This window comes from Struthio camelus, chromosome 26 (assembly GCF_040807025.1).
Source record: "Struthio camelus isolate bStrCam1 chromosome 26, bStrCam1.hap1, whole genome shotgun sequence".
NCBI lineage: Eukaryota > Metazoa > Chordata > Aves > Struthioniformes > Struthionidae > Struthio > Struthio camelus.
In genome coordinates, this window is record NC_090967.1 from 4961676 (window position 1) to 4983394 (window position 21719).

The 21719-nt window shown below is 60.7% G+C and overlaps 1 protein-coding gene and 1 long non-coding RNA gene across 13 annotated transcripts in view; one reads left to right on the top strand and one right to left on the bottom strand.

Moving 5' to 3' along the window:
* The window catches only part of PTPRS (protein tyrosine phosphatase receptor type S), a 151081-nt gene extending 147935 nt beyond the window's left edge, over positions 1 to 3146 (bottom strand). For 9 of the 12 annotated variants that reach the window (XM_068919540.1, XM_068919542.1, XM_068919537.1 and 6 more), the window contains exon 1: positions 3008 to 3146. The gene's annotated coding sequence lies outside the window, so the exon portion shown is untranslated. The remainder of the gene's footprint in view (positions 1 to 3007) is intronic. The other 3 variants (XM_068919546.1, XM_068919544.1, XM_068919548.1) reach the window with 2 other exon arrangements.
* Positions 3147 to 16982: 13836 nt separating this feature from the next.
* Positions 16983 to 20454, top strand: LOC138062319 (uncharacterized). The gene is made up of 3 exons (XR_011136373.1): positions 16983 to 17399; positions 17968 to 18224; positions 18810 to 20454. It is a non-coding gene; the product is annotated as an uncharacterized lncRNA (long non-coding RNA).
* Positions 20455 to 21719: the final 1265 nt, after the last annotated feature.

The following is a 21719-nucleotide window of genomic DNA, read 5'->3' on the forward strand; positions in this document are numbered from 1 at the left end:
GCGCGGGTGCAAGCAGGGCTGGCAGCAGCCTCGCGCACGTCCCACCCGTTTAAGCAGGAGGGCTTAAACCCGGGGACCGAAGCAGCACAGCGCTCAGGACCAAGGCGCTCATTGGCGCCATCCAACCTTCTCCATTGATGGCTCTCCAAGCTGGCTACAAGATGAAATAAAGTCTTAGGTTCCCCCAGGGCACAAGTATCGCCCATGGCCACGGCACGACCGCCACGGAGCTGCACCTCCCAGTGAGGGACCTCCTGCTCCCGCAGCCCCGAGGCACCAACACGCAGGTGCACGTGCAGCTCCGCTTGCGTGATGCACAAGGCACGCTTTACCGAAATAAAAAAGTATGACTTTGCTGCTTGAGGACAAACACTTCCTTGAGCAGAACTTGGTTACAAGGAAGAACTTTGCAGCAGGAAGCAGAAAGGGCAAACGCTCGCCAAGAACCTGCTCTGCAGAAGTTACCAGAAGTTTTGGCGCTAGGAGGGAAGGAGGAGCCAGGCAGATGTTCCAGCTGTGCACCCGCTCTCCAAGCACGCTCCACCTCACGCTCATAGGAAGGGCTAGAAAAACGCCAGAGCACAAATGCTTTTTCCTTCCCATCTCCCCTTCTTCAAAGCCTTCTCGCGGGCACGTGGCAGAGGGCAAGCGTTCGGAGAGCCGAGACTTCCCCGCACCCCGCCAGCAAGACCCTGCACACGGCCGGCGGGGGGGTTAAAAAGGGAAAAAGTAGCGGTCCCCCCCTTGCTCGGCCTCCTGCCTTCACCCAGAGCACCTTGGGGGAACATCTGGAGGGGCACCTACGCCGGCGCGGCGTCCCCAGCCCGCTTCGGACAGCCCTTGCCCGCCGCTCGCAGCTATTTCGGACTCGACACCCGGCTCGGCGGCAGCCGACGTGCACCACCTCGACGGACGGGTCTGCTCGCCCGGGGGCCGGCGGGCATCGCCCCCGCCAGGCGCCAGCCTGCAAACGCCCTCCCACGCAGCGGTTATTTCTTAGCTCCTGGGGTTTTTCTTTTTTCTTTCCCCCCCCCCCCCCCAACTTCCTTGCGTGGCAACTCCTCGGGAACACCCCCCTCTCGCTGCGGATAGCCACGCGCTTGCCGGGAAGCTCCGCAGCACGGCCACGAAAGGTCCGAGGCGTCGGGTTCGGGGTGTTTTACCCGGCTGGGAATAAGGGCAGCACCGCGGCGGGGGGACAAAACCGCTCCCGAGGGCACGGCGCGGCTCCGAGAGGAAGGGTCCGTCCCGCGCTCCGCGTCCCCCCCCCCCCCCATCTCCCGGGCACCGCGTTACTCCGGGAACGGCGCCCAGTTTTCCCACGGCAGCATCCGCCGCGGCTGCGGGGAGACACCGGGAGGAGGAAAAACCTCCGTTCCCGCAGCAGCGGCCGGGGAAGCTGCTCCCGCGGGGAGCCGTGGCCCGGCGGGACGCGCCTGCCGGCGGCGCGATTTCCGCCCGGGGTGGCGGCGGCTCCGAGTCCCGACCGCGCCGTAAGCGGAGACCCGCAGGGACAGGGTAGCATCAGGGTGGGGGGCTCCAAGGAGAGCTCTTCCCCCCCCCCAACAAAAGCAGGGGGGGCACACACCCCCATCACGGGTGCGAGGCAGCTGAAACCCCCCCCCCCAAAACGGCATCTCGCAGGAAACACCACATCCCGCCCCCAGCCCCACGGATGGGGGCAGCGTCCCCGCGAGGGGCCGCGGGGGCGTTTCGCAGCGGGGGAAACGGGCTGGCCCTGCCCGGAAAGGCGGCGGTTTCCCAGGGAGGGGAGCCGGGCGGCATCCCCAGGTAGCGGGGCGGGGGGACGGAGCACAGGGCGCATCGCGGGTACGAGGGCACGGGGTGGAGCACAGGGCGCATCGCGGGCGCCGGAGCACAGCACAGATTGCATCCCGGGTACCGGCACTGGAGCACAAGGTGCATCCCCGGCGCCGGCACCAGAGCGCGCGACGCAGCACGGATCGCATCGCAGCTGCCAGTACCGGAGCGCGGGACACAGCACGGAGCGCTTCCCGGGGGCCGGCACCGGAGCAGGGATGGAGCACAGATTGCATCCCGGGTGCCGGCACCGGAGCAGGGATGGAGCACAGATTGCATCCCGGGTGCCGGCACCGGAGCAGGGATGGAGCACAGATTGCATCCCGGGTGCCGGCACCGGAGCAGGGATGGAGCACAGATTGCATCCCGGGTGCCGGCACCGGAGCAGGGATGGAGCACCGCACGCATCCCGGGTGCCGGCACCGGAGCAGGGATGGAGCACCGCACGCATCCCGGGTGCCGGCACCGGAGCACCGCGCGCATCCCGGGCGCGGGGGACGCGTCCCGGTGAGCCGGGCTGGGTGCACCCCCGGGGACGGCTCTCCAGCACACTCCCCCCCCCCCATTGCACCCCCTGCTATAACGCAGCCCCCCCCCCCCAACTCCAAATGCTCCCCGGCTATAATACGACCAGGAGCATCGCCGCTGCAAGGCACCTCCTCCACGCAACTGCCCCCGCCCCTCCGAGGCGCCCCCCTCCCCGCTACAACGCGCCCCCTCCCAGCGCAACCCGCTTGCTCACCCGCCCCCCCGCCCTCACAGCGTGACCCCAATGCACCCTGCCCACACCCCTCCCTTGCGCCCCCCGCTATAACGCGCCTCCCCCCGCGCCCCCTCCTCCCCCAGCGTAACCCGCCTGCCCCTCCTCTGCCGTGCAGCGCCGCTACAACGCGCCCCCCCCCCACCCAGCGGCGCGCCCCCGCTACAGCGCGCATCTCCCAGGGCAGCCTGCCCGCATCGCTCCCCGCTACAACGCGGCTCCGCCGCCGGCACGCCCCGCGCTGCAACGCGGCCCCTCCGCTGCAGCCCGCCTGCGCGGCCCCCGCTACAACGCTGTCCCCCCCCCCCCATGCAAACCCCCCCTGCGCGTCTCCCCCCTCCCCCCCCCTCCGCTGCAACGCACCTGCGCTCCCCGCTCGGCGCGGCGCCCCCCGGCTATAGCGCGCCCCCCGCCCCAACGCCGTACCTGGCGGCGCGGCCGCCCGCTGCCATGCCGGCCGGCGGAGGGGCGCGGAAGGGCCGCGGCCGCCCTCTGCCTCCTCCTCCGCCTCCTCCTCCGCCTCCGCCCGGCGGCTGCGCTGGGGCCGCGGCGCGGGGACACTGCGGCGCGAGCTCCCGCCCGCCGCCGGCCACTCGCACAGGTGATGTCATTCCCCGGGCCGCCGCCGCCTGACGTCACCGCGGGGCGGGGCCGCGGTGGGGCGTGGTTGGGGAGGGGGGGAAGGGGCGAGGCGACGTCACCGCGGAGGCGAGGCGGCGCGCGGCGCGGCGCCAATGGGAGCGCGCGCGGCCGCCGCGCGGCGGCGGGGGCGGGGCCGCGGGCCTTAAAGGGGCCCGCGCGCGCGCCGCGCACGTGGCCGCGGGGGGCGCGAGGCCGCGCGCGCGCTGTTGCGCGGCCGCGGTGCCGCTTCCCCCCCCGCCGCCGCCGCCGCCGCCGCATCTCCCCCGCGGTCCGTGTTTCACCGGCATTCAATATATTTCCCATACGGACTCTGTTTCCCGTATTCAGCACATTTCCCTAGTTCAACATAGTGCTGACGTTCGGCATGTTTCCCATATTCAATGCTACCAATGTTCAATATATTCCTCTTACTCAGTGTATTTCTCACATTCATTTCCCTTATGCAACCTAGTACCAATATGCAAGGCGTTTCTCCTGTTCAATATATTTGGCACATTCAAGGCATTACCAAGATTCGATATGTTTCCCTGCATCACTGTATTATCGATATGCAATATATTTCCCATATTCCATGTATTTCCCATATTCAACATATATCCCATATTGAATATACCACCGATATTCAATGTGTTTCTTACATTCAACGTTCTTGTATTCACTGCATTTGCCGTTACCAGTGCGTTACAGATATTTGGTATGCTTCTCAGGGTCAATGTATTTATAAGTTTCAGTATGTTAGTGACAGTCTATATATTTCCCCTATTTCCAGGGGCTACGGGAGCGTCTGTCCCCACCACCGGTGCTGGCACCCGGATTTCCTCCGTGCGCCTGTAGCCTCGCGCACCGCCCCGGGCAGCCGCTGGGCGAGAGCAGGGCCGGCTCCGGCGGCTCTGCTCCCTGAACCAGGGAATTAAGGAAAAAAAGAAATTCAATCTGAGCCGCCGAAGCTTTTTCCTTGCGTCTCCCGGGGAACCCTCTCGTAACGCTGCAACTGCCAAGATTGAGCAAAATGGCAGAATATCGACCGCCGCTGGGCTTGATTTCCCAAACTGGAGGAGTAATGAAGGGGAAACGCTCGGAGACGGAAGCACATTTCCAACAGGGGACAAACAAAGAGGAGGAGGAGGAAGCTTTTTTTTATGTTTAGCACTGAAAACACTGCAGAATCGGGCCAGGACCTGCCCTTCGCCCCCGGCCGCGTTTCCACCTCGCTGCGCTGCCGTTTCCGCGTCTTTCAAGGGTGCAGAAGAAGCATTTGACTTTTCCTCCCTCCCCAAGTATTTCCCGGAGACGCTTTGGGCCGCGAACGATTTCACCCCGATTGCCCCGACCTTGGCCCGCTGGCGCGGGAGCCGGAGGAGCGGCTGCGCCGCGTCTGCCGCTCCGTGAACTTTCTTGATCCCGGCCGCCCGCCTCCGTAATGCTCACCAAATGTCAGCCGAAAGAGGAGTTTTAACTGTTCTGTGCAAAAATCCGGCAGCAAAATGTTGTTATTTAGCTCCGGAGCCGGCTGGGAATTGCCAGGGGATCCGGCCCCCGCTTGTTCGGTCGCGAGGTTGCGCTGCTGCGGCCTCGCAAACAAATTGGGGGAATTAAACCTGCTCTGGGGTCCCGGGTGCAAAAGGAAAGGGCAGTCGCCTGTCGGCGCTGGCGTAAGGACTGAAGGGCCGCTCTGTTAATCAACCCCTGGATTTTTGTTAGATTTTTCTCTTTTTTTCTACTGGAAGGTGCTGATTTGTCCACAATGAAATTGTTTGCAAGAAACGGTCATTTCCAATGAATCTCCCAATTCAGAAAAAGATTGTACTCCTGCAAAGGGTGGTTATACCCCTGGAAGGATCATTTCTGCTTTCCCTCTCCTTTGCGTCCCTTCACTCAAATCCGAAATTCTGGATTTCTCTGGACAGCGGGTTGTGACGGTGGTCGGGCAGTGGATGCCACGTACAGAGCCCATAGGGACCCACAGGGGCCCACGGGCACCCTAGGAGCCCATATCACAGAATCGTTTAGGTTGGAAGAGACCTCTGGAGATCATCTAGTCCAAAATATGGCCTCATAGGGGTCCTTAGGAGTGCAAAGGGGCTCCTAGGGGCCCACGGGGACCTGTACGGGTCCATAGGAGCTCATAGAGGTCCATATGGGTTCATAGGAGCTCATAGGAGCCCACAGGGACTCATAGAGGTCCATAAAAGCCTGAAGGAGCTCATAGGGGTCCATAGGAGCCCAAAGGAGCTCAAAGGGAGCTGTAGGAGCCTATAGGGACCCATAGGGCTCCATAGCGGTGCGTAGGAGCCCAGAAGAGCTCGTGGGGCCCATAGAGACCCAGAGAGGTCCACAGAAGCCTGTAGGGGCCCATAGAGGTCCATACGGGCCCACAGGCGTCCATAGGAGCCCATAGGAGGCCCAAACACGCTGGCAGGGTGCTGCTGCAGGACCAGGCCTTCCCTCTCGTCTGCTCTCTGCGCAGAGCAGAGCCCCGGGCCGTCCCGACCCGTCCTGTCCCGCCCCGCAGCACCTCCTGCAAAGCCGGGATCAACTGCTGGGTTCCTTCCACACCTAAAAAAGCCGCTTTGCCATCGTGCCGGCTTCCTCCTCCCCGGCCCTTTCCGGATTTCCCGCTCCATGTCCTGTGGCAAATATCATATCGCCTGGCTCTCGTATGCTATCTGCTGCATCTATGTTCCTAATGGATGTATAATATTTTACAGTAATTTCCTCATTTGTCATGCAATCAAATCCTTTGATCAGACATGGGAGAAATGTAAATATCAATTATTAACCATCCCATTCTGGTCTTGCTCGACTGGATATGTTTTTTTCCCTTATGAAGGAATTGATTCATTTGCAATTCAAACTCGCAACTTATTTTTAATTAGGATGCTTACAAATCTGGATCGGCTGCATTTTTGGAGGGAGAGGTATTTGATCAGCAGAGCAATCGATGCATCCATGTATATTTTATGGCTGAGAGATAGTTGTGAAGGAAAGTGTGAAATAAGTGGGGGTTTTAAATCCTGTGGGTAGATGACTGGTATACCGCAGTCTAAAAATCTCACTGGCCAGATTTGCTACTGCACAGTCATTTATAGCCCTGCAAAGCGTGCGAAGCGTTGGCATGAAACGGAGAGGTGGCCAGGAAATTTCTGACAGAATATTTTTCTTTTCTTTTTTTTTTTTTTTGAGCGTGCAACATTTTGTAAAAACATGTTGCCCGTGGCAAAAATGGGTTTTGAAATGGAAATAACAACAACAACGACAAACCCGTTAGAAGACGAGGGGAACTCATCCCCTTTCTTCCTGGAGGGGATTTGGCTTTCTGGTTGGAAGTGGCTTTCCGTTCAAAGTCTCCCAAGTTTCTGGTATATCCGCAGCCCGAAACGTCAGCCTGGGGCTGAAGCACACATTTGCCTTCGCCTCGCGGTTCCCAGGCCCTGTGACATTTCCGCTAGTGCCAGTTTTATATGTTCCAAAATCGGGAGGTTTTCCCCCTTCTCCCCGCCCAGAACCTGCCACGCGGCTGCGAGCGCGATCCCTTCCAGCCGCGCTGTTCGTTTGCTCTCTGGAGTTTTGTTGAAGCTCTGCGAGTCGCGTTTTGCAAGCTTGCTTCCCCCCGCCCGGCGCGAGCCCTAACCAACGGGGCAGTTTTCAGGATCCTGCGCAGACGACGCCACCAAAATCCCGCCGGGTTTTTTTTTTTTTTTCTGGCTTTACCGGTTGACGCGGGAGCCCGTAGGACGTCTCGTAGGCGCTGCGCTGCGTTGCCCGGCCCCGGTGCAGCAGGGACACGGGGACGGCGCGGCGTAGCCTGGGCACGCGGCGTGTGCCGCGTTACCACCGCGCTGTCGCAGGTCGCCGTGGTCTGGCCAACGCGCGCCTTTTGTGGGTGCTCCGAAGCGAAGTGGAGACTTCCTGAAGGCAGGAGCTTCATGGAAGCTGGGAAACCAGCTCCCGGGAGCCTCCTCCACCAACGTCGCTTGCTTCCTACTCTGGGAAGGTTTCTCTGCCGTCTTCCTCGGTTGCTCCAAAATCCTGATCGAGAACATGGGCACCAATATGCAAAGGCACCTCCTAAGAAAATCATCGTTTTGAAGGTTTGGGCTTGATTTGCCCCAAAACTTTGGCTTGGGGTTGGCGCCAAATCCGACTCTGCTGCCAACTTCTCCTCCAACGCGCCGTCGTTTCTGTGGAGCATCAATCCGTCGGAGAGCCGTCGCAGACAGCGAGGCTCTTCCAGCAGCGAGGAGGCCGGCCCGGGCGAGCCGGGAGCCGGCGGGGACGGCGGAGTGAAATCCCGGCGTGGGAATTGTTGGCGCTCGGCGGTGCCGACGCTCGAGTCCTCCGCATCAACGGTTTCCCCGCATCGGAAAACACAGAAAGCGGCTAAAGCGGGATGAAATATAACGGTAACGCGGGCCGAGATGGAGCGGTGCCACGTGGAAGCCTGGGGACGCTTTCCCCGCTCTCCGCTCCTCCGACGTTTTTCCGCTGTGTCATTGGTACTTTGCTTGATCGAGAACATTATGGGCTCGGTCCTGTCTTGGCGGAGAAGAATTATGGGCTGGATTCCGCCACCGATTGCACCAAAGTCATTGGCGTCGCAGGAAGGGAAAGGACAGAGAGATTTGGCTTGCGGTCACCGTTTCGGACCTGCAGAGCACAAGCTGTAAAAATGTCGATGAAGCTTCGTAGCTTCCAAGGCGAGCCATGGCTGCTTGCGCTGCAGCCCGGCCCGGTGGCAGCGCGGGGGGTCGCATCGGGGCCCCCTCCGGCTGCGTTTCCACGCGGGACGCTTGCATCTGCAGCGGCTGCAGCGCGTCCCCTCCCGCTGCTCCGCGGCGGCTAAACGGAGGCGGTTTTTGGCGGGCGAGAGGAGCTCGGGTGACAAATACGGCAGGGGCTGAATAAGGAAGGGCTGCGTGGGAGGCTGTGAACAAGCGCTCTACGGGTGTAACCCACACCGCATGCGAGGTCTGGACTCACACCCGCATCAGCGTTTGGCTTTACCAGCCCTGAGACAGCACAGCCCCTGTTGGACCTTCTCCAGGAGGGTCAGCCCATGCTCTGCCTCTTCTCTCTCTTCTCCTTCCTGAGCCAACCAGGGTCTTATTAACCCTTCGGGGCTAAGCACCGAGCAAAGCAGCCTGTGCTCTTCCCAGACTGTTGGACGCGGCCGCGCTGGCCGCCCGCCCCAGGCCCCGGAGCCGTTGCCCAGACCTAAGTGTCTCTTGAAGGCCAAGCAAGGTCACCTTGCTTGGGATGCACGCGGCAAAAGCTGCATCTCCACGGACCTTCGCTCTCCATCCATCAGTTATTCCCTGTCTTGTTCTTTCATCTCCAGCTTCCAGCATTGGCTTTTTTATCCCGCACCTCTTGCTTCCCTCGGGTATGATCCAGTGCCACGGCCAGCTCAGCCCCGCTCCGTGCCGGCCACCTCCGTCCCAGCTCCCCGGCGCTCCCCAGGAGCCTCCTGCGTCACTGCGATGGTGTTGCTGATGATGATCATGATGATGATGATTTTAATCCCTCCTCCCTGGCCAGAGCAGGCAGCAGAGGCTTTTTGCCTGAGTGAAATGAGGGCAGAACCAGCTGGAGAAGCGCGATTAGTCATTCGCGTTTCACCTGCTTCTGGAGCCGCTGCGGCGGAAGAGAAAAACATATTCATTTATTTATTTCCTTCCTTCCTCCCTTCCTTCCTTTTTCCGGTTGTCCTCTCCCAAGGGGAAGTGAGAGGTGGTTAATAAACTCCAGGCGACCTGACTTCGTGCCGGCTACGCAACCCGCCCCGGCAGCAACGCGACTACCTCCCACGCTCCCGCCGTTGGGGCGACGGGAACAGTTCCCGCCCGAGCAGCGTGGCGGACTTCAGCCTGGGCCCTGGGCAGCGACCTGTTGATAGCCTCCAAGGACCCACGGGTGCTCGGCCCGCCCAACGCCCCCGCCGGGCTCGGGCGCAGCCCCGGCTCGCCCCGACGCCGGCCCCCGCTCATCGGCCTCATCGCGCGACGAGGGTTTCGGCGCGGGCCTGGCTGTAAATCTCGCGCGTTCGAAGCCCCTTTGCGGCTTCGCGTTGCCACCTGGCTGCTTTCCAAGAGACTTGGCGGATTTTCCCAGGGATGTGCCAGAAGCTGCCGGAGCGGCTTCCAACGTGCTTCGGCCGTTCGTCCGGGCTGCCCGAGCGCAATTATTAACGACATTGCCCCAGCTCTGCTAATTACCGCGGGGGCTCTCGCGTTAAACGAGGTTCCCGTCCCCGTCCAGCCGGGCGTTGCACAGCCGGGGGCTGTTTTAAGAGACGCCGGGGCACCTGGAAGGGTTTTTTGTGGCGTTTTCCTGGGCTGGCATCACCCCTTTGTGGGGCCGCGGCCACATCGCTCGTGCCGGCGCCGGCCGCAAACCTTCGGAGCGTCAAATCCGAAGGCGCTACGAAGCCGGGAGGAAATTCCCGCGCTCGCCCGCGGCGCCGGCAGCACCGCTCTCCGGTTGGCGGCTCCGCCGGGGTAAAGCGCCGGGTGCTGCTTCCCGGGGACGCTTCCCGCCTCTGAAGCCCGGCGCTTGCTTTAATGTCCCCGCGGGAATCTGAGGCCTGGAAAACGGCGGTGGGGGGAGAGGGAGCGGCCGCCCTCTCCGTGCAGCTGCAGAGAGTCGGGAGCGATCGGGGCCGGGTTTTGGGGGGGGGGCTGCAGGTGACTCCCGCAAAGTAATGGCAGTTCCTCCAGGGGAAAAGTGAGCTAAGAAGGAAATTAGATCTGGAAGGTGGTTTGGTTTTTTGTTTTTATTTTTTGCAATAACCTACTTCCCTGGTGGCAAGTCAGAACAAACGTTGCATTTTGAGCTCGCTTTCCTCCTAGCCCCAATCAGGACTTGGTTCTTCCCGGCCACCCATGGGGGCATTTGCTCCGGCACAAAATCACAGCATCACGGAAGAGAACGTTTTTTTCAGCTAGAAACGGCATCGGGGAGGCGGCACCGTACCGGGATTAGCGAAAACAGGCTGACGGTGGTGCCGAAAGGCAACGTCCAGGGCGCCCGGCCGCGGGACGCGCCGGGGCTGCAGCCGTCGGCCCGCGCCAAGCGGAGCGTCTCGCTGCTGCGCGAGGTGCTGTAGGCGAGCGAGTCGGGAAGCAGCCGAGGGGGAAAACAAATAAAATTAAAGCCTCTGTTAAATTAAAGCATAAAATTACAGCGGAGCGGGGCGAGCGACGGCGAAAGGGGGCTGGAGGGAAGACGAGAAGGACGGGGCCGTGGGGCCGCGGGTCTGAAGCTACGAGGGCCGAGTGCACCGCAGTCCGTGCTCGGGATCTCGCAGCTCTTTGTCTGGGGAAGGCGCTGACCGCAATCGGCTATTTCTGTGCACAACAGAAATAGAACAGAATGAGCCGAGGCCGGTGGGAAATCCCGGCTCGGGGGCCGGGGCACCCGCGCCGGGCTGGGGTCGCGCGACGGCGCGGGACAGGAGACCCGGCTCCTTCGCTCGCTTTGGCTTCGGCCGTTTGAGTCCAGGCCGTTACCGAACTCCCTTATTCCTTTTTTTTTTAACGTTTGCTTCCGCACTGGCGGTAATTATTTCTCCAGCAGGGTGGAGGTTATTAGGGGAACCGCTCCCGTTGTTAGTTTAGATTAGTTTGGGATGGAGAAAGGCCGAGGCAAGTTGTTGCTTGGAAGCCGTTGAGAGACGTTTCGGTAGCTACGAAGGGCGGATGTTGGAGAAGACAGCAAACGTCCTGCAGCCTTCCCAGAGCTCCTTCCGCACTCGCTCACGCCGACCGGAAACGTCCCATCCGCGGCGCCGGGGTTGCCTCCGTTCCCGGCGAGCTTTTCCTGCCTTCTCCAGCTCTCCGCGGGAGAGCGGCTCCGGATTGACACCGCGGAGCAGCCCCCCGGCGCGGGAGTCGGAGCGTGTCGGCCGCCGCTGCCGTAAATGCCCTTTCCGTCGTGCTCCCGTCGTTAGGTGGGAGCATGCCGCTCCGGAGCGCCGCTGTAATGAAAGGCACTGAACTTGCGGCATCTCAATTAACGATAGCAAACGCTCAGGACCCGAGGAAAATACTTGGCTCAAATTATATTGCAATAATAATATGTACGTCCGTTTACTCCTCCGGAGCGGAGCGGGCATGCGCCATGTATCTCAATTTTGCTCCTCTCTCATGTCATTAGCTTGATGCGTACATCTCTTTCCTGCCCGATGCACAGAGCCATTCCTAACTCCCGGGCTCCTGAGCCGCCTCGCAGAACAAAATCGAACCCGAACGCTGCACAGCACTCCGCCTCCGTCTGATAAATAAATCCCAGCTCTTAATGAATTAGACCGAGTCATTATAATTAATAAAGAGATGTGAGCGCCTATTCGTTTGCCTGCTAACTCCGCTATTTGCAAAGCTGTCACTGCAGCGGCTGAGATCTTCCCACCCAGAAACGGTCCCCCGGCAGCGTCCCGGGGAGCTATCGCTCTGCCCGCGGGGGCGACGGACAGGGCTGGCCCGTGCAGGGTGGCAGCGATGGGCTCGGGGCTCTCCCGGCTGCGGCGTTTGGGGTTGGTGTCCAGCCCTTCTCCCAACGCCGGTGAAAACCCTTGGTAGAAACCATGGGCATGGTGGGTGAGATGGCTGCAAGGAGGGAGTCGGGGTTTTCATCCCTGTCCCCCTGGGGCGGAAATGACCCCACAGAGCGGAAGGAGGTGGCGGACCAGGTCTTGGCTGGGGGTTGCGGGAGTAAAGGGAGGATGGTGGCACCGGGTGGCCTACGGAGGGGGACACCTGCGTGTCCCCGTCACCACCCCACCAACCCCCTACCAGGCCCGCGGCGGCGGAGAGGGCTGTCAGCGGGGGCACATCCAGCAAACAAGGTTATTCTTTATCAGCGGGGGTGGCAGGGGGCATCGGGACGCGCGCGGGACGCGGCGCCGCCTCCGAACGCCCCCGCGAATCCGGCCGGCGGAGCAGCTCCGGCGCCGCTGCCCGCCCGGCGCCCGCTCGCCCGGCCTGCAGGAGTCTAATAAAACAAGTCCACACGTTACAAAATCAATTTCCTCTCTATTAATTTAGGTCTCTTAAGATTTATCGTCGTCTTTCATCAGCAGATCAAAAGCAATTGGCAAAGTCTCAAATAACCTTTTAATTCCGAGCCGGGAGCCAAGATCCGGCACCGCGGAGCGGCGTCCTCCGCGGCGGCGCTGCCGGGCGCCCCGGGGTGCGGGGACAAGGGTGCCGGGGAGCGCCGCATCCGGGGCCGCCCGCCCGCGTGGCGCCGGCTTTCTGCCGGAGCGGGACGGCGGCTCTTGGCGGGACGCGTTGCGCTTCTCCTTGCTCGGGCTGGAGCCCGCGCTTCGCTATCCGTGCTGCCACGCGCGTCCGCGCTTCGTTGAGATCGGCACGGTAATGACTTTCTGCTAACGATCCGGGAGGCCGGCACCGTCGCTGCTCTGGCGCTCAGCACCGGGGCTCGTGTCCCGCACGGGCCGAAACGGGGCCGCCGGCGTTTGCCGGGAGCCCCCAGGGAGAAGGGGCAGGACGGCGCCTGCTGCCGGAGGGACTCGGGGCTGTTTTTGCATTGCAAAAGTGTTTAATTTGTTCAACCTGAGCTTTTCGGCCCGACAGAGCTGGTTTCATCGTATTTCTTGAATTGCACGTTTTGTTTTGATGGACAAAACCAGGCCGGAATAACGGAAACTTCCTTTCTGGCGTTGGCAAAGCAAAACTCCCCTCTCCCCATGGCTTGCATCGAAAACAAATTAAAGCGCAAAGCTGCATAAAAGGCAGGAAACGTTACGAAATTGCCAAAATCTCGGCTATCGCTGAAACGCCCCGCGCTCGTGGCTCCGGCTCGCGGCGGGAACCGATTGCGGGAAACCTCCGAAACCTTCCCCAGCGGCTTCCCCTTCGCCGGAGGGACTCGTAACCTCGGCCCCCGCGCCGCTCCTGCAGGCTCGCGCGCTCTTGGCTTAGCTGCTCGGCAGCCGGCGGCCGAAGCAAATTCCCTGCTGGGGGGGGGGGAAAAAAAAATTGGAAGAAAATTGTGCTTCCTTACTTAAAACTAAACCCCGAGCGCCCGTGTCCTGCTGCACCAGCTCCCTTTGTGGCACCCCGGATCTCAGCCACGTTCTTTTCTACTTTTTATTTCTTTATTTTCCTTTCTCTCTCTCTCTATATGTATATCTATATCTCTGTCTATCTATATAGGCTGCAATTCGTCTCCCGCCCACCGTCCATCCCCCAACCTCGGCCCCGCCGCAACGTTCAAGCCGTATCTGCGTTTCCAAGTCAGGAAAAGCAGCGAAAACCTTGGGGAGCGAAAGGAGAGAAAAGCGCGGAGGAGCCGAGGGGCCGCTGGCGGAGAGGGAGGCGGCGCGCGTCCCCGCTGCCTCCCCGCAGCCGTTCGCGCCAGGGGCACGCCGCAGATTACGGCTCGGAAACTTCCACAGCTGCGCCAAAGCCTGCCACAATGAGCACGAATGAAGATAAAATCGAGGGGGAAAAGGGGCGCCTGGGTGGCATTAAAAGCATAATTTGTAGAGGGTGAGGGGGGAGGCAAGGCTGGGCTCAATCTGGTGCAGTAATGAGCTGTAGAGCCGGGTGTCCTTGGTGGTGCATTGACCCTGCTGGGGTGTCTTCCTTGGAAATGGCAAGGACAGGGGTGTGTAAGTAAGGATATTTGTATATATGTATTTTTTATATTTTATATATGTATATTTTTACATATATGTGTGTGCCAGATTGAGATGAGATGCTGAATGCAAAGTGCTGCCCAGAGCTGTAGGCTTCAAGGAGCCTGCGAGCAGGGAGGCTGCATGGAAGTAAATGACTGCGCAGCTTTGAACGGACAAGAAGAGCCCCTTTAAATCCCAAGCCAAGGTTAATGATATCCTGACAGTGCCGAAGGATTCGCGGCTTCTCCTTCTCGCCGCTCCGGAGCAGGGAATTGCGCTTGACTGACAGCCCCGAGCGCAGGGGCTCGCAGCGACGGAGCTGGGTTTGGGCGTAAAGCGTGCCAGGGACAGCGGCGGTATTTCGGCTGACAAACCCAAAGGTTGTGCATGGATGACAGATGTATATTTGTATACTCTTATGATCGGGGGGAAGCAGTTGTGCTGCCTGGGCAGGTTAAATGGCCATCACGTGCGAGGCAGGTGCCTCTTCCTCCGCCGGGTAGGGCGCTCGGCAAGGGTCACGGTCCAGCTCTGCTTCGGATAAGCACAAAGGTAATAATGGAAAAATTGAGGTGTTTTTTCCCCTCCTCTCTGTACAGCCAAGCTGCTTTGCCGATGGCCTTCTCTCTCCCCGCTCGCTGACGGAGATCTGACCGCGTGCGTAGGACCCGGCCCCCTCGGCCGGCCGGCGCCTGCGAGCTCCCGGGGACAGGGAAAGTCTCGTCTCTGCCGGCACTGCAGTAGTTGACGTTTTTCCAATCGCAAGGTGCTGTTTTGCAGAAATTGGTGTTTTTCTCTAGGGGCAGAAGCGGAGCCGTTTCCCCCAGGCAACAGGGACAATTAGGCGAGATTGCTTGACCCCCGGGCGCTGCGAGCGCTCCTCCGCGCCGCGCGGGGCTGATTGCCTGTCCGGCTCCGTGAGCTGCAGCCGCAGCCTCCCCGTGCACGCGGGGCACGGCGACTTCCCAACGGACCTCCCAACTTCCCCTTCCTCGCCCCCGCGCTCCTCCTGCCGCTTCAGCAGCCGCCAGAGCCCAGGAACGGGAGCAAAAGACTTCAGGATTTTGCAAAAACGGGCTGAAGTGCCCTCTGGCTGCCTCGGTGGAAGGTCTGGCTGCGCCCGGTCCTTTGCTAAACAGCAGCAAAATGGGTGTACGGTGGTGTCTGCCAGGGCTTCGTGGCTTTGGGGGCCACCAGGTCACTGGTGACCATCTATCTGGGGTGTTTAGTGGCCTCAGCTCCTGCCTGTTGCGAGGACTTTGCTGTCGGGGGGGGGTTAGATGTTTCCAGCTCCCTCCTGCGTGGTCCTTCCCAGGGCGCGGGGGCCGGACCCCCGCCGACATCCTGGTCCCGTGATGGAGAGCGGCTGGGAATTTCCATCGGAAGGTGACTCAGCCGCGCTGTCACCGCTGTCCTCGTCCCGCTGCCAAGCAGACGGCCGCTTTCCAGGCTTCCTTCCTGATCCCCCCTGCTCGGGAGCGGCGCGGCCGCGGCCCCACCTGCCTGCGCGAGCGCCGGGACGCGGGGCGCCGAGCAAAGGTTCAGCTCGAGAAACGGGTTTGCAAGAGAAACCACCTGCTCGCCCAGCTTCCCTGCGGTGTGCAACGGGCCGGGTTCCTCCTGCTGTTTCTGCTGCTCGCCCCGAGGCCCGCGGCACTGCAAATTTTAGGGCATATTGTAGTGCATCCATCAATTACTGTCGTTTGGCCTCAAATCACAGCAGCAGCTTGAGCTTTGCAATCTGTAACGTGCCGTGGCCTGGAATAACTCACGTTAAACGCTTATTTGTGGTGGGGCGGGAACCGGCGCTTCCCTTGCTTCGGTGCCGGCACCTGCAGGACTCGGGCTCCCAACCCACTGAGGGCTCGGCCGGCTCCTGCGGGAGCTGGCAAGGGAGGAGGCTGGAGCAGGGGCAAAGGGGCTTGAACGTTTTCCGCCCAGGCGCTGCTCCGCGCGCGGCCGATCTGGCCCCCGAGAAGCGGGACCCCCGCGGGAACATCGCCGCTGCGGCCGCGCGCGGGAAGCGGCAGCTCGGGAGCAGCTGCTGTTCGAACGGCAGCTCTGCCGCGGACCGATGTAGATCCGCTCTTAGCTTTGCGGGTACGTGCGTGCATTTACTATCGCAAAACAGATGCTTTAAGAAGTCGAGTCTGAATTTGGAGGGAAACAAAACAGGGATTTTGAGCAAACACCTCATCTGTGCTTTACCTTCCTGGGGAACGAGCTGTCACCTAAGTTTTCCTCCTCCTCTTTAGAAATAAAAGCAAATAGGCAGCAAAGGCGACTGGAGTTAGCGCGTGATTTAGTGACGTGCTGCAGATGGGGGCAGAGCTCTGCAGGCGAAGGCGAAAGAGGGACGTTGAAGTGCAGAAATCCTATCCCCCTTCTGCATTTAAGAACCGTCCGGCTGAGAGTCCTCGAGCGACCTGGGCCCGAAGGGACAGGGGAAAGGGAGCAAATCCTGAAAAAGAGTTCGCTGGAAAATGTTCACGCCGGGATGCACAAGGGAGCAACAGGCTGAATTTTCAGCCTTGTCAACTTTCCAGAAACAAAAGTCTGCAAAAGACTGTTTTAACAGGGCATAAGAAGGGATTTGCAGTGTGAAAAGAGGAAGCGATGGGGCTGGAGGGAGAGCGGCTCTGCGGGCGCCGGGCGTTCTGCTTTGCGGCGGAGCAGGGGCAGGTTCCCGCTCACCCAAGCGCGTCCCGTCGCGCCGTCGGAGCCCAACGGCGCAAAAGGAGCTCGGAGAGCCCGAAGCGAGGGGCGAGGGCATGCCTCCGCGTGGTGGTTTTCTCCTAAAACGATCCTCCCGGCCGGTTAAAAACACCCTCTCAAAGCTGTACCAGCTGCCTTCTGCTTTTTGTAGGGGCTGGGGGAAAAAATAATAATAATAATAATAAAAAAAAAGCACAGAAGCAGGGGAAGAAGAATTCAATATTTCTATTTGTTCTTATCCAAATAAATTGAGATGTATTTGTGGAAGTGTCAGAGAAGCCCGCAGGAATGAAACTATAAAATAACACAGCTGCTTCATGAGTCTATGACAGACAGCATAGATTAATGTACCGGCGTTTTTATGGTCTGTTAACAACTGATATGGGTTTTAAATATATTATCTCTCATTGTATTGTCTGTCATTTTAAAAACTGCTCATGTCTATTGTGTTTGCTTTTAAGAGGTGCTTATGGAACAATCAGGCAGTCGCTTCCCGATCTCGCCGCCTCTTCCCGTCCGCAGATATATCATTGTCTCTGTCGCTCTTTTTTCCCTAGATAGGCTTCCCCTAGCGTTTTCACGGACGATTTATTCCAAAACCTATCGAAACCCCCTCATGGTCCTTAATTCCAGGAGCTTTAAGAAGCTTTTCTACCTTCACACTCGGTTATCTCCGAGAAGCGAGCGAGCCCGGGAGAGAGGCTGAGGTTGGAGCCGGTCTCGGCCACGGCGCGGCGGAGGGAGGAGGACCCCAGGGCGTCTCGACCGGCAGGACTGAGTTGCAGTGATTGCGCTTGGGGAGTCTCGCAGGATTTTGAGGTGTTGCAAAAGCCCTGCATCACCTCTTGGGGTTTGAGGGCAGAACAGGCAGATTTGGGTCTCCTCCCGGCTTGGGGAAAGCACAAGGATGAGGGGAGAGCGGGACCGCAAGGCCAAGCTCCTGGCCCAGGAGAGGAGGGTTTCGAGCAGGATCCCGGAGCGGTCCCGGCTCCGGACGCCGCATCTCCTAGCGCGGGAGACAACACGAGATCTGTTACTCCAGCAGGCTTCGGCACAGATGTCGCTGGGAGGAAACATCTGGGCAATCTCGCTGGCATCTGGCACCGAGCAGCATCCCCAGCCCAGGGCGGTCGGGAAGAAAAAGCTGCCCGGTGCCAGCGCGGGGTCGGCGCCGCGTGCCGAGGGTGGCCACGCCGCCGGCCGGGCTCCGGGAGGACGAGGTGGATGGTCCCCGTGCCTGTGCAGAGACGTCTCCAGAGCATCCCCGCTCCCATCCAGCTGCCTCAAAACGGCTGGCTTTTTCCTGCCAGGGGGGTGGTAATGGGTGTGTGTTTGCGTACATAATTTTCTCAAAAAGCTTGAATTGCTATATTTTAAATTACATTAGATTGCAAGAACAAAGATGCCCTTTTGATGCTCTGCTGCAGCACTGGAGATAATGAAAGGGAGAGGAGCCTCGATAAGGATGAAAGATATCTTCCCTCGGCTTCCCCGCGCGGATAAAGCACTTCCCAGATGAAGAGGATTTGGACTAAAAAGCAGCGCAAGAGTAAAACAAAGTAAACAGGGACCAGCGTTGCCGTAACAAGATAAAATTACACCATGGAGAGGAGGCAAACAGGCCAATAAAGAGAAGCACTGGAGGTAACGGGGAGAAGGAGAGGAAGGAGCGGAGGGAGGTGGGAGTGGGCAGAAAGGCACCGATTTCCCGCAGCTGCCGGTGGGCTCGACGGGACCGGCCTGGCCCCAGCACGGGGACCTGCACCGCTGCCGCGCACCTCGTCATCTCGCCCAAACGGGAGGTGGAGGGCGTTGACGTGGTCTCCTTCAGCTGGGCTTTGGGGTAATGCCCCCGGCTGGGGTGGTCTGAGGGCGCCCGTGGGATGCTCGCGCAGCTCTGCTGGGCTGGAGGAGGAGGAGAAGGACAGCAGATCCTGGAAAAGTAGAGGATGAGGGATGCGGTGGATTTGGGGTCCCCCCACCACCAGACCGCGGTCCTTGAGCCATCAGCTCTCTTTTGGTGCCCAATCTGGAGCTGGTGCCACCCGTTGGCACCATCAGCGCTGAAGGTGTAAATAACTCCAGGCGTGCCCGGATCCGCCCAGGCGTCCATCTCCCGAAGCTCTGTCCGAGGCAGGTGCTGTTGGAGTACACCACTTAAATAGCTAATTTTCTCCTCCATGCTTTGCCCCTTTAATTACCCCGGTGCCGCGGTGGTGGCCATCGTAGCCCTTGAACCTCTGCGGCTTGTGCCTTGCTTCGTGCTCGAGGGGTAAAGATACCCGCAAAAAAGGTGGAGAGCAGCCGCGTACCTCAAGACCGAACCGTTCCTATCTCTGCATGCCGCCGCTGAGGTTAATATCGCTCTTAATCCATCAAGAGAAGTATCAGCCTTGGCCTCCCCATGGTCATTACTCACCTGTTGGGTCAAAGCCCCCGACTCAGCCGCAGCCAGACCCTCCGGGCGCCGGGGCTCCAGCAGGATCGGACCCCCGCTCCGAGGCTCCTGGGCTGCCCCAACGAGTCTGCGAGCAGGAGCGATTAAACCAGTACAAATGACTCCCTGGGGAACCGCGGCAGGTTCCTATGAAAGAGCGATAGAAATCCAAAGAGACGTTCGTAAAATTTAATAGGGATAAAAAACGATGGGGGTCCATAGAAATGACACTGTGGGGAACCGTGGCAGAGCTCCTATAGGAAATGCATCCGCAGAAATGCCGAAGGATTGGGGAGACTTAATTAAGTATATTTAAGGACCGTACAACCTGCTTGGGTGATGTGAAGGCAGAGAGCTGGCGTCTGAGCGCGTCGTCGCGGAGGAAGGCGATACGGCACGGCGGCCGAGTCGGCTCGGGAACCGGAGCGGCCGTCTCCCTGGAGGGGAGGCTGCTTGTGCCTAAAGCACTCGGCAGATTTTGGGCAGCTTTTTTACGCCCTGAGCCGGGCCGTGGCGCTGGCCACCGCCGTCCATCCCTTCTCCGCTGCGACGGTGAGACGGTCTGCGCCGGGGCGTCCGCCTTGGCCAACGCAGCAGCCAAGATCTCGCTTTCAGGGCAAACAGAGCGACGTTAGGATATTGCTTGGGGTCGGAGCGATCTCGGTTGGAAGCGGTCGCTCTGCGGCCGGGCTCGACCGCGGCGCCGAGCCGCTCTCCCCGCCGCGGGAGCGCGCGCCGAGGATACCTGTGCCGCGAGCGGCGCAGCGGCGGGGCCGTGGATACGGCCAGACAAGCAGCTGCGACAGCGCGCGACAGCAGAACGGGCCTGGGGCGGCAATGGTTTCGTTATTTGAACTCCCGGGTAAATATTACCACCGGAAAGCCATTTTATTTTATTTTTCTCCAACTACCAACCCTGTTTCCAACCAGGCAGGACTGAAACCTGTCCTTGCCTAGGTCAGAAATCTGCTGTCGGCCGTTTCATGGCGGGAGCGAGAGCGAGCAGCCGCGCCGTCAGCCGAGGACCAAAGGAGGCTTCGGGGGCCCGGCCCGGCGTGCGTCTGCTGAGACTGGAGCTCCCCGTCTGCTTGGGCTTCCTCAGACAGGTTTCCTGCTGTTTCCTCCCCTCTCTATGCGCTTTTGAGCGCTCGGGGGCTTCCCGAAGGGAAAATAATTGCCGAAAAGGTCTCGACGACTCCATCGCGCTCCCCGTCCGGCACGAAACCCTTGAACGTTGGCCGAAGCGCGGGTGCAGGCGAGGAGGGGACGGTGGCGGGAGAGGTGGCCCAGCCCGGGGCCGCGCGTGACGGGGGCGCGTTGGAGTCTCCGTGGGACAGACGGCGTCTCGCCGGGGGAGGACACCGCCGCGCGCGCGGGATTCCCGTCGACGGAAGCGGGGCCGCGTCCGTGGGGGAAAACGCCAGCGCGACGCCACCGAGCGGGAAATGGATGGGAGGCCGATGTGAATTAACAGCCGCGGCGGCGGGGTCAGCGCTTGAGTGACGCTTTTCCGCCCGCGTCTGCTGGGGGATCCCCCTCCGCTTCGGATGCCTCCGTCTCCTTTTTATTTCCCCCTTCCCTCCTGCATCGACTCCCGCCTCGGCCGGCTCCGCTTTCGCTCCCGGGCGAGCTTTTCCCGCGGTTTCCGAGGGGGCCGCGAGGGCTCTGCCACGCGCCACTCGAGGTCAGAGCCGCTGCCGCTTTCCGCTGGGGCCGCCTCCGGAGAGTAAACAATAATTAACCTTAAATTAAAGCCGGTTGTAAGCTTTGATTACCCGCCCGGTGCTGCGATGTGCCAAAGCCCGGTTTGTTTCTGGTTCCCTTGGAGATAGCACCCGTTTCTCCCTACGTCCTCCCAGCTGCCCTCCGAAGGTTTTTTCTTTTTTTTCCAAAAGCAGGTTTAAAACCAGCTATTAGGAGAGCTCGTTAATCACCGGAGCAGCCCGCTAATAGCGCCCTGGCCGCGGTTAATCGCGGAGAGCTGCAGAGAGGCTGCGAGCGCTTTCGGCGGGAGCCGGCCCCCGTAACGCGAAAAATAAGCAGATGGGGTGAAGCTGGAGCGGACGCGGGTGGTCCCCGGGGCCAGCTTCACCGCTGGGTGGCCTCCTCCTCCTCCTCCTCCTCCTCCTCCTCCCGGAGGTCCCTCCGGCTCTGCGTCGCTCTCGGGCTGGACACGCTTGGCCTCCAAGGTCTCCGATGCGTCCCGCGACGGCTGCTCCGTCCTCGGAGGCGCCCGAGCGAGGCGGCCCGCCGGCTGCCGCTGCCTACGCGACAGGGAGGGGAGAAGGCTGCCGGCCGGCGATAATCGTCCTCCTAATCGGCGCGCTGACGTTTACTGCGAAGCCACCGCGATGCCGCTGCCTTCGCGACGCTGAAGTCGGCGTTGCCCGACGGTCGTGCCTGCGGGAGCTGCGACGGCGCGGGCGCCCTGCGGTGCCCTGCGCGCGCGGCTCGTCGTCCGCCAGGCGCCGACGCCGGGTGGCGTTTGTTCGTTTTTGCTTCCAGCCAAATCCGGGGGGTCCCCCCCTCGGCCCCCCGCCACGCTCCTGGCGTAGACCCGGAGGACAGGCCAGGCCGGGGACAGTTAGCGGGGTGGGAAGCCTCCGCAAGGTGCAAGCGGTCAGCAGCCGCTGGCCTAAAATCGGGCGGTTTTAACCCATCTTCCCACGCGAGGACAGGGGACCCCAGCTGCCACCTGCGAG